The 17,187-nt window shown below is 36.3% G+C and overlaps 1 protein-coding gene across 1 annotated transcript in view; it reads left to right on the top strand.

Moving 5' to 3' along the window:
- crhr1 (corticotropin releasing hormone receptor 1) overlaps positions 1-17,187 on the top strand; it is a 147,418-nt gene that overhangs the window by 696 nt on the left and 129,535 nt on the right. The window lies entirely within an intron of this gene.

Raw genomic sequence — 17,187 nt, 5'->3', positions numbered from 1 at the left:
TTAGATGTCATTTATAAAATTAAATGCTTCTTATTTGTGCTAATATTTATGTGCATTATATTAGATTAAATTATTTTATTTTGCACATTATGTTGCTTCGTTCATATTAGTAGTGTGTGTATTAACCTGATTGTGTCAGTTTGTTGGAAATGGTAACAGTTGCTATACAGGTTGCTTTCCATTGTATCACTTGTATTTGTGTCAGTACCTTGTAGAGTAAAAAATAGATTGTCATGGCTCAAGTAGATTTACATAATACTCGCGTAATTTACATATGCAGTTATAAAAAATGCCATCACATTTTTACTGGAAACTTCTGGAAACCAGAGCTGCCAGTACCCCTTAACAAAATATATTTTATATAGCACATTTTAGCTATTTCAAAACTAATTGCGTTGATTTGTATCACCAGAAGCTTATTGTAATTGCTTTCTCAAATTGATGTTGCTTGTTAGAGGATTTAAAAAGACATTTTTTTTTTTTTTGTTCTATTTTTTGTTCTGTTTTGTTTTGTTTAAATGTCTACACGGAAAAAAAAACAACAAAAAAAAAACACTTAAAGAGTGTCATTAAACTATCATTTGACACTGAGATTTTAAGGGAAGCCGTGGAGGTAATTAATGACTATCCTTCGACGGAGGGGATCATTGCCAATGTGACTCAGCAGTGTGTGGGTGTGCTATTGAATTCTGTAGACAGTAAATACAAGCAGGGACAGGACACAATCCCCTGCCAGTCCTCAGCTGAGCCGCAAGACATTTGAAAAGATTGTCAATTCTAGCTTATAATAGAAGCTTGGCACTGCCTCACAAGCATATCATAGATTGTAAATGATATAAAATGACATAACTGAAAGGTAAAGAAGAAAAGAGACTTTATTTTTAGCATTTAAAAGGATGCAGCGAGTTTATCAGTCTCCGCTCTGGACCGCGGCCCAGTTTGGCACCATTACGAAGTAATGTGCTGAAACTCTGACAGTCAAAACATACAAGCTTTCAGCTACCATTAATATGCGTTGTATCACTTTCAGCGCTGTGGACAGCTAGATCTGCAGAGAGTATTTTGCTCTGAAAATGATTTGAGTGATGACTGATCGTATATGTATTGTGAAATACTTACTGAGTGAAGACATGGTCCTGTGATTTTCTCTGTGCAGCTCTTGCCAATGTTATGAAATGTCCCATGTGGCTAGCAAAGGTGCAAAAAAAAAAGAAGCAATTCAGTACAACTGCTAATCGACTTATTTGACTCTTTTCATTGCCTCAGCAAATCAGTGTCATTGCTGTGATCTTGCAGGGTATTCAAATAATCCAATACCCATGCACATTCACTTCTACAGCATTTAAAGAATGACTAACTTTTTGTTTGCAGCTAGAGAGGTTGGAAATCTGAGGTGATTGACTTCTTGTGCTGATGATTATGATCAAATTGAAGCGAAAAGAAGTAAACTGAGCCATCTGTGTGGAAGAAAAGCTCATGAATGTGTAATCTTGCCCTCTTCGGATACTAATGACGTTATCAGTTCGTTTTTCTCTCTTTACGTACCTCTTTTGATAGCATATTTCCATCACAATGCTGCTAGTTGTTTAAAAGTCATTTGTTTGCGCTTCTTTTACACCTTGTTACATCTGCTCAGAAGGCATCCTTTCCGACTCTTCTCTGAGTTTAGATCAGACTTCCTAAAAGAAAACAAGAGTCTCTGAGGTCATTCGCCCCACAAGACGTGTTTGTTTGTGCATTTATATCGCTCCACAGGAAGAATAATTTCAGCTGTACACACGACTCCTTCGGCCAGGTTACGCGCAGGAAGCTTTTGTCAAATTACAGTCAACCCAGTGCAGTTCAATAAGCACACTGGTCTAATTAACTCATCACAGAGATGTAAGCAGAGGAAAGGCTTCTCGCTCTCCACAGACCCAACAGCTTCGAGCTAAAGGTTTTAGCTTATCAGTTTCTCCTCAAGATGTCAGAATTCAAATTTCAGAAGCAGCAGAAGATCCACAATCTTTTTTGAGCTATTTGTTGTCTTGAGTTGATGTAGATGTGGTGGCTTCTCTACACAATGGATTTGAATAGTGTACGTATTTTATTAAAATCTGGAAAAGTGTTCTGTTTTGAAGAAGAAAGACTCTTTATCATATGTGAATGTTGTCTTTTGAGAAAGATAGACAGCTGTTTTGAGGGAAGAGTTGAGGTTTAGGGATTTCAAGCTCTTCCAAATGCATTCAACACTCACTGTGTCTTAGCAACGACAGGTACTGCCCATTATTTTTTAGTTTCAATATCCCAGAGGTCAATATCGTGTCTATGATTTACATGCTCCATGCACCACAGTGTATATGCGTGACTAATCTAACTATGTAATCTATGTACTGAGTATAAACACAGATGATGATTCCCAGAGTATATTTTCTTCTCAGTGTGACCTAGAATTGAACTTTGTGTTGTTCTTTTTGACAACAGTCTGACTTCCTATTAACCAGTCCAGTCGATGCTTTTCTGTTGTTGTTGTTGTTTTTAGTACTGCAATGTATACGGTGGCTGAAACCCTGCTGCTAGGTATTTTGTAGCAGTGCTGTGTCTCTTTTGCGAGCTCTTTTTAGTGATTGCTCCTCTTTTGCATCTTCTGGAAATGTAGCTCATAATAATGACGTTAAGCTGTTTGGGAGTTCCTTTTTTGAACGTGTCCTTTCAAATCCCCTGTGCAATTCTCAGACTCTGAAAATGAGCTTACTGCAGAGAATTGCGGGATCTCAAACCTTCCAGATCGTTGCCATTAAAGGGATCGTTTTTATATGTGACCTTATGCTCCTGTGTCATTTAGAATTGAACCACTTCAGATCATATTGGTTTTGAATTGGCTGTTTAAATTTTTCTTGGTTCTCTGCTCTGGGTGTCTTGGGAGAGATTTGGAGCAAGGATGAAATTAATGTTATGAAAACAGAGAGCAGAAGGAATTGTTCACATCTAGCTTTCATTAATTGTATTTTTGTCATTTTCTCATTACCAGAACAGGCCACAGTTTAAATCAGTAATTCCCAATCCCTTGGTGTATTTAAACAGTTTCCAGGGGGTACTTGGAAGGATTTTTATTCTGCTGCTTTTAAATCTATAAAACAGAAGAAAGATGGATTAAGTCAGGATGAATCTTATATTTTCAGTCACATTTGAAGAAATTGCATATTTTTGAAGAAGCTTACATATTACTAATATTGGCTGTTTATTAGAACTTATAAAGCATATATTAAAGCTTTATTCTGCATGACCTTATTCTACATCCCTTAATCCTCCTCAATACATAAACTTAAATGCTACAACATCTATATACCAACTATTAATAAGCAGTAAATTGGGAGTTTATTGAGGCAAAAGTCATGGTTAATAGTGAATATGTGTTCCCCATACTAAAATGTTACCAAATGGTTTAAACAGTTTAACATTGGGAGAGCAATGACTTCATTGTATTTTTTTTTTTCTTTCATCAAAAGCCTTGTCATATTAAACCTCACTTAAAGACTATTAGCCCTAGACTGCCGTAGTCAATTTTAAAAGCATATTGATGGTTATCATAAATCACTTATATTAATATTGTGCTTTAACTAATAAGGTAATTAGGGAAGCTTTGGAAGCTACTGGACATTTTAAAAGCTGGACGGCTTGCACAAATTGCATTTGTTCTTTAAACTCCCTTAATTAGTCTAGGCATGGAGCACAGTTGGTCTGTTTGAAGTAGAGATAGTTGGCAAAGGAAAAAGTGAGAATGAAAGTATGTTTCAAGAGTGCCAAGGCTTGTGCAAATGCAGAAATATGCAATTGTGAACATACCTCCAATGGAGGGGTCAGTGCGTGATTACAGAGACAGACTTTTGATGAGGGAACAAGAAGTGCACTTTTGTTAAATGCTGAATGGCAAGGGCTGAAGGAGCAGTATGGATTTTGGATAAATCAATTAAAATGTCTCTGTTTGAAGCAAATCAGGAGTATGTTTAATTTTAAGATGGAGCCGGCCACCTGGGAGACCTTAAAAACAATTGACCAGAAACTGACAGAAATATATCAGATCTCAAATAAACTAAATGTAGCATTCTTTCCTTACCATATACTTAACCAAATACAGTACTGTGCAAAATGACAAAAAAAGAAAAAAAAAAAAAAAAATTCATTATGTATATATTAATTGCTGAGTTATTCAGATAAGAGATTTTTCACCTGTTGCATTTTGACTAAAAAAGAGATCCAAGTCCAAACCTTCGTGAGTGATGTAGTCTGGAATGCAGAAACATTTTGGAGAAATGTTGGACAATTTAAAATTAAATATTGAAGGTGATCGTTCAAAAATATGATAAAGTGCAAGGTATTATTGCCCAGTCTGGATGATTTTATAACTTGAATGCATTTTTCCATCCTTGATTTCCCATTAGTAATTATGAAACACGTAATTGAATTAGTTTTAGCCTTTCAAAGCAAAAAATGAAACATTGGTATGAAGTGGAAAATTACTGTTTATAATATTAACCATTAAAATTGCATCTGAACTTGACATGCATTTTCATTGGGACTTGGTGTCAGTGACATGTTTAAAGGGATACGATACATAGTTCACCCAAAAATGAAAATTTAATGTTTATCTGCTTACCCCCAGGGCATCCAAGATGTAGGTGACTTTGTTTCTTCAGTAGAACACAAATGATGATTTTTTACTCCAACCGTTGCCGTCTGTCAATCGTATAATGCATGTCAATGGGAACTTCATCTATAAGAGTAAAAAAAAAAACATGCATAGACAAAGCCAAATTAAACCCTGCGACTCGTGACGACACAATGATGTCCTAAGACACGAAACGATCGATTTGTGCGTGAAACCAAACAGTATTTATATAATATTTTACCTCTAATACACCACTATGTCCAACTGTCTTGAGCATCCTGTGTGTGAGGTCTGAAAACGCGCTCTGATGCCGGAAGTGATCTCTATACTTCAGTGAGTGCGAGAAATCACTTCTGTCGTCAGAGTGCGCTTTCAGACCTCACACACCGGAGGTATTAGAGGTAAAAATACTCGCACAAACCGATCGTTTTGAGTTATCATTTTATCAATTACATAACCAGCCAGTGTTCAAAACTATCTCATTACCTTAGCCCGATTCACAACGGTAAGCTTGTAATAATGTTTTCTAATTTGGGTGGTACTGGTAGGTTTCTGTGGGAAATTCGAGCATGCAGCCGTTCATCTTTGCGTCATTATGTCATTGCGTCAAGTCTGTTTACATAAAGAAGGAGTCCCAGCTAGTAGCTATATGGCATGTGGAGGATGCTGCTGGTGGCAGATCATTTATAGCCTTTTCTCACAGCAGCTGCAATAATTAAACATCATTTGAATGGCGGATTGTATGATATGACAAATGGATAATTAGAGATTAGACTGTAGAGAAATTAAAATCTACAGGTAACGCTAATACACACTAAATACACATAGTCACACAAGGCTGATGTTGTTTTAACAATTTGAGAACAAAGTATAACAATAATAATAATTTGCATGATTTGACATAATATGATCTAAGCGATTGTTAGATTTTATAACCATTGGCAGCACGATTTATTGTAATGCTTTTTTTCCCCTCAGTTTCGTCAGAACAAAAGTGGCAGATTTGTTACTTACTTGTTCAGATGACATTCTCTGGTGAAAATTCTTATTTTGGTCATACTTCCAAGACGTATCTGTACAGTATCCACCAGTGCGGTGACTGACAGCCACACATTCTCCTCGAAGCATTAGATTCATCCGCACTGAGGAGTCGTGCCGATGCATAACCCACGTAAAGATGATAATTCTGCAAATAACTGCAATTGCAGGTTTCAAACAGAGATGGTGACAAAGAGGCAACACTTACAGACAGCAGCCTTAAATTAGAAGGGCTGTTTTCTGCCACACATGCCTCCTCATTTTTGATGAGCATGACGTCCTGTATGGTCACGCAACACATGTTGTTTTGTGCAACAGAGTATGGTGGGATTCTCTCGCAGCTTGAGTAAGAAAGATATTCCATTCGCTGAGTCAGTGATCACTATATGCCTGCTTTGTCCTAGATCCTCATCCTCTTTAAATTAAATGAGTGAATTAACTCAATTAGCCTGTCAGTGGCTCCTTACATGCAGCTGGTACCTGACAGCTGTTGCAAAAGTAGAGACAAAACCTCATTCATCCCTTTCCAATCGATTTTCCTTTTCCATCCGGCATTCTCACAACTTGCGTCCCACTTAAAACGGAACACATTTACATCAGAGGGGCTTGCAACGGGTTCCCAAAAGGCATTTCTTCCTTGGTTGATCGCAATGCTGAACCATTAGGAAAGGGACTGATGTTCTTGTTTGCTTCTATTTTTTGCATTTTTGGTGGGAAATGTATTCTCACAGCAGATTAGACATGCAAATTAGCAAAAGCCGTTGTTTTGAGAAGACTAAATTAGATCTCTGTTGAAAGCATATTTGGCTTTTGCATTCTTTTGTTCTTCCTATTCTGTGAATATAATTTCTGTTTGAAGAGATATAAATATGATCTGTTTAACTGTGTCAAATCCAAGATTTGATCATGAAAAAGTACAATATTAGCAAAGCCTTTCATCAAAACTTCCTCCTTCTTCCCCTTTGTTTATTGCTGCATCTATTTCCTCTCATTCCATTTTCAGTGTTCAGTTTTATTGGTAAGAATGACGCTAATGACACATAACACACATAAGTTTAACAATGGGCAGCAAAGAACAGTGGAAAATAACATGAAATAATGTTGAAATAATACAATACGAATGATTAACAGTCATGCTGTCAATCAATTTTAAATAGTTATTATTATAATAATATTAATTCAATAAGTTCTATAATTATTTATTAAATTATAGAAAAAAATGATAAATTCCATCAAATGAATTATATGATATATACAGATTAATTGACAGAATCACTATTTAATGCATATATCAGTATTTGCTGAGAAAAGCAAATTATTGTGTCAGGTGCATTAAACACTTAAAAGAGTTACAAAAAGCTGCTTATAAAAGGATAGTTCTGGCCCTTGATTCTGATTGGTTGAGCCACATTCTAAGCTGTTTTAAAATTCCCTAAAAGAGGGGTAGGCAAGTTCGGTCCTAGAGAGCCGCTGTCCTGCTGAGTTTAGCTCCAACCTTAATCTAACACTCCTGAACAAGCAAATCAAGCTCGTCAGGATTACTAAGGCTAAAGGCAGCTGAAGGTTTTTTTTCAGGGTTGGAGCTAAACTCTGCAGGACAGCGGCTCTCTAGGACCGAACTTGCCTACTGCACTGAGTGTGTATGTTGCTGTGTCTGTCTTGGCAACTGCTCTTAGCAATGTAAACATATGTTCTCAATTGATTTTGTTCATTGAAGCCAAAGAGTCTTTGTTTAAGCTTACTGTATTATGTAGAAGAGTATTGTGAGAGAGATATTGAGTGACGAGTGCATTACCTGCATTCAAATTTAGCATTTTCCTCCAGGTCAGTCCTATGTTCATAATAAAAAATCTGTTTGAATGTCTGCTGCTATCTTTAATTGGGTTTTACCGTGTCCTGCTGACACTGACAGCACTAGTCAAAGCATTTGTTGTTCCGTGTTCACAACAAGTTTTAATGTAAAAGTCTTTGCGACTGAGTGACTCCATGCCGCCATCTAATGGTGTAATAAATGTAACTTCTGTTGCTGTTCACGGTCAGGGACTATTTTTTCCAGCGGAAGGAAGGCTTTTAATGATTTTTACTTCATGAAAGTTGCATTAATACATATTTTTTGGCTTCAATATTTGTATTGTGTGGTAACCGTTTTATAAAAGCAATAAGCCCTGTGAAGCCGTGGTTTACAGTGAATTTATAACAGCTAAGGGGGTTTTAATAAATTAATTGTAAACCACGGCTTCTTGGGCTAATTGCTTTATTTAAAAGTAGTTTTGTTGTGCTGTTTTACCATCTTGTGCTTGGTGTTGTGATTTCTTTCCTTTGAGTTTTTTTTTTTTTTTTTGTCATGAATAATTTGCTCATTTTAGCATGTTATTTTTGTTATATTAATTGCACTGTTAACTTGAAGTTAAATTGTTAAATTGACTGCCTTAATTAAAAGTAAAGTAAGCAATAATTAATCATAATAGTGAATAATGATTACAGTTAGAAAGCGAGATGATCAGATAAGTCTTAGATGAATCGAAGCAGGCGAATACTAAGTGTGCTGAGTATGTAATGCTCCTTGTGTTTGTCTAATAGATGGGTATTTTAGGCATAAACTTTCTCCATTTCTGTCTTTGTGCATTTTGAACAAGCGAGGTTTTTACACAGTTTTTACAAAATAACTTTTATGCTGATGATGCACAACATCCCTTATGCATGGTTTACACTGACACAAACAGAAACGTACTTTACAAATATGGACCGGTGTTTATGGAATTCATAGGTGACCTTCAAAATCATGATATCATCTGTTATCATAAAAATTAACATGATGTTTCAGACCCTTCAGAATTAAGCAGAAAAAATATATATAACAGTGGTTTGTGGTCCAAAAGAAAACCAGTAACTAGGAAGTGTGGAATCACTATCAAGTCTTCAGTTTATGCCATAACTTTTCTTAGTATTAAACTTCTCAAGATCCTTAATCCTTGTGTTTGTTTGCTGGTTTGAAATGGATTTTGAATCCCAAAATTTTCAATGTGGTCTTTTGAGCCCTACTGTGTGTCCCAATGGAATATAGTCTATGACAACATCCTCTCTTCCAAGCATACTTGAGCAGTGTGTTTATTTGTGTGAGCATGTTTCCTGTGTTTAATAACGCTTGCGTGTTAGTAACGGTCATATTCACATGCATTCACACAGACTTTGCAAATTGTGTTGGGGAAATAGAAAACACCCATATTTTTTGCCTGCACAAATTGACAAATGTTACCCACTTACTGCATATACCATCTCTCTCTCACTATCATGGTATTATTGAATGAAGTGTGTGGGCAGGTGGAGGGGCACTGCATCCAAACATCTTTCATTAATTACCCTGCTATGCTCGTGTGGAACGCTGGCATAAAAGATATTGACTCCTTGCGCTAACACTGCAGCCTGTGTCATCTCCATTTATCACAATTAACAGCCCCACAGCAAGTACAGCCAAGCAGTGCAGCCTCAAGGTCACGGGTACAGTACACAACATAGGAGCATGCAAACAAGCATTCGATTTTTTATTTTATTATTTTGTTTTATTTTATTTTATTATTTTAGTGTATTTTAGTTTATTATTATTATCATTATTATTATTATTATTATTATTATTATTATTAAAGTTATATTTTTGGGCTTTTTTCCTTTATTTAAATAGGACAGTAGGAGGAAAGACCAGGAAAGGACCTCGAGCGTAAATTTAATTAAATTTTATTTCATTTCTGGTATCAAATATTTATATTATCAATGGGCATATTTATTTTTTAAAAGGATCAAAGTATCAAGTACTATAACTTTATCTCCTGCAGTCCAAAACACAATCTAGTGTTTTTAGAGAAGAGAAAGCATGAACATTTGAAATTATGTGTATCTAATGTATATAATTTTGTAAGCATTATATTAGTATATAGATGGCTACTGAATTTTGATTTAATAGGATATTTAAGAGTTTTGCTTTGCCACAGTGCAAATAAAATATAGCTGGCTGCATAAAGCGACAACTTCAAATCTGAGCTGAAGCCTTTGCTAACTAAATTGAACTTTGAGGCATTGGGTTAGACTTGGGGTACGTTTAGGATTTGGTTGGGTTTATTTTTGGAACAGGGTCGGGGTCAGGCAGGATCTAAAAAAGGCACATGCCAGCCATAAAAAACCTTGTTCTAGTTGTTCTAGTGAAGGACAAATATATAATGTATATTATAGATCTTGAGTGTTTTCATACAGAGCCATTGTGTTGCATTCAGGACTAAAGTTAGAAGTCTGTTATTGGAGACTAGTTTTGGTCAAAAACAAGCAAGATTTGCCCAATGGAAGCTTGCTAAGTTGATGCGAAAGGCATTTTTGTACTATTCCTTTCTTGTCATGCTCAGACCAGCTGTCATGTTAGAGCAGTCCACAAATGATTTTACGCTTCTGTCACGATTAGTCTCCAACTTGTATCTGTAGACATCCATGCATGCTCACATACGCAAATATGAACTATAACACACTCCGTACACTCTGAACAAATGCCACACATGGTTACTCATTCATCTGTGTCCCACATGAGCGCGAAGCATCCTAAGTCTGCCAGCAGCGCGCGCACATGTACACACACACACACACACACACACACACACACACACACACACACACACACACACACACACACACACACACACACACACACACACAGATAGTTACGTCACTTTAGCATAGATTCACAGTACACCCCCCCCCCCCCCCACTCACACACACACACACACACACTCAGGCATACACATGAACTTGCATAGCACCCATGTCCTCTGAAAGAGCTGCCTCCTGAGTAAACATACACACACACACAGGACTCAGATTATTATGGGGGTAAATAAGCAATAGGGTAATAGAGGGCAGCCTGTGTAAATACTATTATAGTCATAAACAGGCTCCTTCATACAGACAGAGAACAGCAGACACATCTTAAACAAACAAACTGGACACAAGCAAATGCAGGAATAGAACACACTTTCAATGAATATGGGGTTGCCCGTGACTTAATTTATTTGTTTAGTTATGTGTTTATTTGTAGAATTTTTATTTATTCACTTTTTTTTTATTATTTACTTTTCCCCCCAAAGGCATTAAAGGAAGTTTATCATAGCATATTATTGACTGCATTTTTCAAGCGCTTTTTTTATTTATTGATTTTAAATATATGCTTATAAAGTAATTATAAACTAACATTTGGTCCACTTAGTTCAAACCTGTGGCAGCTTTATTTAGGCTAAATTTGCAAGTTTATATATTAAAAATTATATTTTTTATATAAAAATATAAGAAAATATAAACTGTATATAGAAAAAAATTATGTTAAGTGTAGTTAAAGGGTTAGTTCACTCAAAAATGAAATTTCTGTCATTAATTACTCACCCTCATGTTGTTCCTTCGTTCATCTTCGGAACACAAATTAAGATATTTTGATGAAATCATCATTTTTTTTTATTTTTTTATCCTCCATTGAAAGCAACAAAATTACCACATTCAATGTCCAGAAAAGTAGTAAAAACATTGTAAAAATAGTCAGTGTGACTGCAGTGGTTCAACCTTAATGTTATGAAGTGACAAGAATACAGAATTTTCATTTTTGGGTGAACTAACCTTTTAAAAGGCACAGTATGTAAGTTTTGCCCTTAGAGATTGCTTATTCAAAACAATAACCAAGGCATTGCTTGATGATGCTGTGAATGAGCATGGAATCATGGGAGTTGACGTCGTCACCTCTACAGCCAATTTTTACTATGCTTAAATGCAGCAGTCGGCTGCTGCCGCTCTTTTCGGTTTGTTACTTATGTTTATTTTACAATTAAAGTTACATTTAACGTCTGCCTCTTTCTTAAAACTTGAACTTGAACTTGAACTTTGTTACAGATACATTTGATCACTTAAATGTTCATTGTTTTATTTCATTCTAATGAAATAGCTGTAAGTGCTGCTGAATTAGGCTACTACTCATACAGGTCACTTTATTTGACAAATATAAAATTTTGGTGTAATGTAGCGCTGTTTTACTTGGTCAAAACAATCATACTAAAAAAGTGTGATGAAAGTTATGTTATATCGTTACTTTGTGTGTTAACTTGGTGGCTGATTAATCACGATTAATCGTTTGCAAAATAAAAGTCTGTGTTTACGTAATATATGTGTGTGTTCTGTGTATAATAATTATGTATATATAAATACACACACAGACATGTATATATTTAAGAAATATATGCATGTTTAAATAAATATATATATATATATTTATATATATATATATATATATATATATATATATTTTATATTACATATAAATATATTATATATAAATCTAACATTTTTCTTAAATATATACATGTATGTGTGTGTATTTATATATACATAATTATTATACACAGAACACACTCATATATTACGTAAACACAGACTTTTATTTTGCAAACGATTAATCGCAATTAATCGTTGCACATCCCTAATTGTGTTGCTAAATGGAATGCAGTTAATTTAAAATATATTGTATGTTGGAGAAAATGCTGTATTACTGTTACTACAAATAAAGCTCTTTCTGATTATGCCATGTTAGCTACTTGACAAAAATAGTGTTGTCGCTGAGGAATAGTACAAACATGTTACTCATGATAAATGAAGAAAACACAATTCAACAATAAGACTAACCAATAAAGTTATCCACACAGTTGCTCTTCTGTCTAATAAAACACATAATATATTAGAGCGTCTTTGGTGTTTCCATGGTTTCTTTAGAAGTAAAACTTGAAATTGAGGGTAACATGAAGTCACTGACCGGTAACACAATGACTGGTTAAAATTGCTGATTTCCCTGGATTTAAACATTATTGGAAACATTTGGGATAAAGTGCACAAGTCAACAAAATATATAACATTGTTTTAGTGGTTCTTGGATATTTTAATCCAAAAATCGTATATATTGTGCTTTTAAAACCAAGTATATGTCCGAAATCTTGTTAACAGGGTTGCAAAAATGGCCTCATAATAAATTAATAGAAACTAAAACAGTTCATGTAATATTTAGTTTGATCTTGTAAATTTGTCAGTTAATATTTTATGAATTTTAAGCAGCGCCATTTATTGGAAAAAAAAAAAAAAAAAAAGGTTTCAAACCCAATTTTGCGCCCTCTTTGTGAAAAGTCAAAAATCAAAGTTTATTTATAACACCATTTATTCAGAAGCAGCTGACGAATGTGCTTTACAGTACATCATAAGACATAACAACATGACATAAAAGAAAGGAGAGATAAAAAAAAACAAAAAACAAAAAAAAACAAACAAACAAAAAAAACATACAGTAGCAGACAGAACATTGTATAGGAAGCTTGTTGCAAAGCCCTATAACTGATCCATGGAAAGAAAAAAAAAAAAAAAAAAAAAAAGTGATTCTTTCCCACGCTAGCCATTTTTCTCTGTTAAATTAATGGCTGTAGTTTGAACGTCCGAGCCAAACCCCTTCCCCTGTCATCTCAGTTACCATGGCATCCATGATGCCTAGTGACTGGGCAACTGTTCAGCAGCATCACTGGTGAAGAGTGTGTCTTAACTGCGGATTTAAGGGGGAGGATCATTTTTTCAGAGAGTGACTGAGCCGTGTGATCGGAGAAGAGCTAATCTAAACCTGACCACCTGTGAGGATCGCTTCTTCCTCTCCGCCAAACCCCCATGGACCTGTGTTGAGTGCAAAAAAGGGGTAGGATTCAATTTTCATCGCTCACTATCAGGTTCTCCCACAAGTAAGAGGCGGCGGTGATTCCATGGATCAGTTATAGGGCTTTGCAACAAGCTGACCTACATATTCAAAGATTCGGTTCCTATTGCATTCCGCCTGCAAAAGCAATCAGCAGGAGCGCTCACACGAACCAGATGGATTCACAGCACGCTCTCTGAACCTCTCGGAGTCGCTCACTGTTCTTTGCAGTTCCCTCCCCTGTACCTCTGAGCTTTCGGGAGGGCGCAGCCATTTGAAGTGTTTGAAGGCCCCAGAACTTATGTGTTGTTGTGAAGGTACTACCTAAGCAATTCATCACTGTCATCACAAATACCTATACACGTGCATTTCTGTTTCTTTCTCTGCTAACCTAGTTTGGCTCTTTCTCTTCAGCTCTTAATATATTGTTTGTGTCATTACAGGAGAAGAAAAGGCAAAACTAATATAGAATCTCATCCTTCACTCCACAGACCTTTTAATTTTAATCACAGTTCACTGAGCTGTCCTGAACTTTATGGCCGCAGCAACCATATCCTCATCATTTTAGTTTGTTCTTGAATTAATGAGAACTGTTTTATTTTTTAAAACTTTGTTTGATTGCAAAATCTCTCAGAGGAATGTCAGACTTTTGTGCTTCCCCTAAACTTCTTGTGGTTTGCAAGCATGAAGTTGCTTTCTGGCAGAGTGGCATGTGTTTTAACCCCTGAGGTTAGTAGTTCGGTTCTCATAAGAATGGTGCTTAAACCACAGATGTATTCAACACCCTCTTTGACCTCCACTGTGACAATTTAATGGCAGTTATAATTTTGTCTCCCTGTTGGCCTTCTCAGAATTATAACCCAAGTTGGAGCTGTATATTTTAATCGCTAATTCCTTCACCTCTTTTAGGCCATTAAATTATTTCTGCTAAAGTTCAGATATGTTCAAAACTGTTTACACAGCTGGCTGTAGAGTTTAGTTTTTTCCCATACTCATTTTTATTTTTTTTCCCCTGCGCTGATGAAATGCCAACACTGGTAATTAAAATAACGAATGTTTTTTGAAAGCACTCCTTTATTTAAAAATTAAGTACTAATACTACTATTGTTAAAATAAATTCAAACAATGGTGTTTTGCCTGCAAATACTTTTCAATTAAGTAAACTTTTTGATGGATGGATGGTTGGATTTTCAGCATTGATGATAGTAAAAAAAATAAAAAAATTAAACAAAAAATGTTACTTGAGCAGCAAATCAGCACATTAAGCCAGGTGCACTCTTGGATTTTGGCCATGATTTGCGATTCCTAAAAGATTCATAATTTTGCGATTCCTAAAAGATTCATAATTTTGCGATTCCTAAAAGATTCCTCTGATCCTAGGCTAAAATCTATACTCTTTGATTGCTAGTTTGACATGTTCGCTGAAAACCGATTAATGATTATTGCGATCAAATTTTACCTCCGATGAAATTCTGCAAGTGTCAGAAGATTTGACGCACAGTCCTGTGCCCGGTTGCATAAAGCACCTTAAGTTTTTCCCTTAAGTATGACACTTAAGGCGTGATTTCCCCTTATCTAAGGAAATGACTTAAGGGCGTTGCATATAATTCCTTAAAATGTTCCCTTAGGTAAGGGAAACCGTTAAGAGTTTCACAACAGCAAACCAGATTTTGTCGTAATAACGTTGCCATGGACACGTTATTTGTTGATACAGATCGCTGTAAATTTTCACAGAAAACAACATAAGATGGATAAGGAAAACAAAAAAGAAAACCAAATATGAAAGAGAAAGGCCAGACGAGAAACTCAAGTTGATAGTTTACTCAAAATTGAGATTTCTGCCATCGTTCACTCACCCTCATGTTGTTCCTAACCCATTAGACTTTCACACATCTTTGGATAACAAATAAAGAAATTTTTTTTTAATATTCTCTCATCATTTATGTTGATTCATTGAAAGACATCCATATGAATAAGGCTGTTTCGGAAGCTCAAACGTGCGCACAAGCACAAGAACCAATGAGGTTTGTTCTTGCGCGTGATGCACGCACATTTGCGCTTCCATTGACCATATAAGATATGTGGTACATATGTAATTTCATTAATGTTTATGTGAATAAATGCCTAAATTACAATTTGTGTATAATATAAAGCGGTCGATTGTGTCTCGTTAGAAGACTTGGATTGAACCTGCTCACTCCGTGTAACACTTAGGCCGTGTGTCCACCTAAGCGTTTTTTCCAGCTTCGAGCGTACTTTTTCAATTGTTTTCAATGGGAGCGCCGCGTTTTTTAAACGGCAGGAGCGTAACGAGGCGCTGAGCGTGTTTTTCACGCGCAAGCGCTGAGAGCTGGGCGTTTTTTAGCGGTCGCCTCGAGTTGAAGAATGTTCAACTTTGAGTAAAACGCTGCGCTCATCACTGTCACTTTTTAGCCAGCCGTCCAATCAGAGTGGAGGAGGGGCGGGACAAATACAACTCCGACCAACTGTCACATTCTTGCTGTACAGCGACATCAACAAACAGAAACAAAATGGATGAGAAATTAATATTGCTGCTCACCGAAAATACATAGCAAAGTAATTTCACATTGTGTGAACATTTTTAGTCTGAAACAAATTACCTGCAAAATCAGTTATAAGTAACAGTGACGTGGATATTCCGTATCATAGCAACAAAGAGTCTCAACGGAAAAAAAACGCTGCGCTGCAGAAGCGCTCTCAAGCGCTCACAGATAGGCGTTTTAAGCAGAGCGCCTAGCATTTTCAGCTGGCTAAAAAACGCTCTGGTGGACAGACGGCCTTAAGGTGAATTTTTCCGAACCTTAAGTTATTCTTAGGGAAATGACAGTTAAGGGGCTTTATGCAACACTTATTGTTTTTTAAGGGATCACTTAAGTGAAAAATATATACTTAAGGGAAATTCTTAGGGTTTATGACGTTTTACCAAAAGAAACCCTTAAGTAACACTTATTTTCTGCAACCATAAAGCCGTGTGTCCACCAGAGCGTTTTTAGCCAGCTGAAAACGCTAGGCGCTCTGCTTAAAACGAGCGCTTGAGAGCGCTTCTGCAGCGCAGAGTTTTTTCCGTTGAGACTCTTTGTTGCTATGATACGGAATATCCGCGGCACTATTACTTATAACTGATTTTGCAGGTAATTTGTTTCAGACTAAAAATGTTCACACAATGTGGAATTACTTGCTATGTATGTTCGGAGACCAGCAATATTAATTTCTCATCCATTTTGTTTCTGTTTGTTGATGTCGCTGTGCAGCAAGAATGTGACAGTTGGTCGGAGTTGTATTTGTCCCGCCCCTCCTCCACTCTGATTGGACGGCTGGCTAAAAAGTGACAGTGATGAGCGCAGCGTTTTACTCAAAGTTGAACATTCTTCAACTCGAGGCGACCAGTAAAAAACGCCCAGCTCTCAGCGCTTGAGCGTGAAAAAGACGCTCAGCGCCTCGTTACACTCTCGGCGTTTAAAAAACGCGGCGCTCCCATTGAAAACAATTGAAAAAGTATGCTAGCAGCTGGAAAAAATGCTCTGGTGGACACACGGCCTAAGGGCGATATTAAGGGAAAATTACACTTAAGGTGCTTAATGTAACCGGGCACTGGAGTGTGACTTCTACAACAACTGTCAAATAAAAACCAGAACCTGATGCAATCAAAGTGACAACAATCAGCACTTGCTCCACACACATCATCTTCTGTTTTTTTCCCCCACGTTTTTCTTTCCAAGACAAGCCATGATCAAAATGA

This window comes from Chanodichthys erythropterus, chromosome 3, assembly GCF_024489055.1.
Source record: "Chanodichthys erythropterus isolate Z2021 chromosome 3, ASM2448905v1, whole genome shotgun sequence".
In the NCBI taxonomy this organism is placed as follows: domain Eukaryota; kingdom Metazoa; phylum Chordata; class Actinopteri; order Cypriniformes; family Xenocyprididae; genus Chanodichthys; species Chanodichthys erythropterus.
The sequence above is the reverse complement of the archived record's forward strand: the minus strand, read 5'-3'. Positions and strand labels throughout refer to the sequence as shown.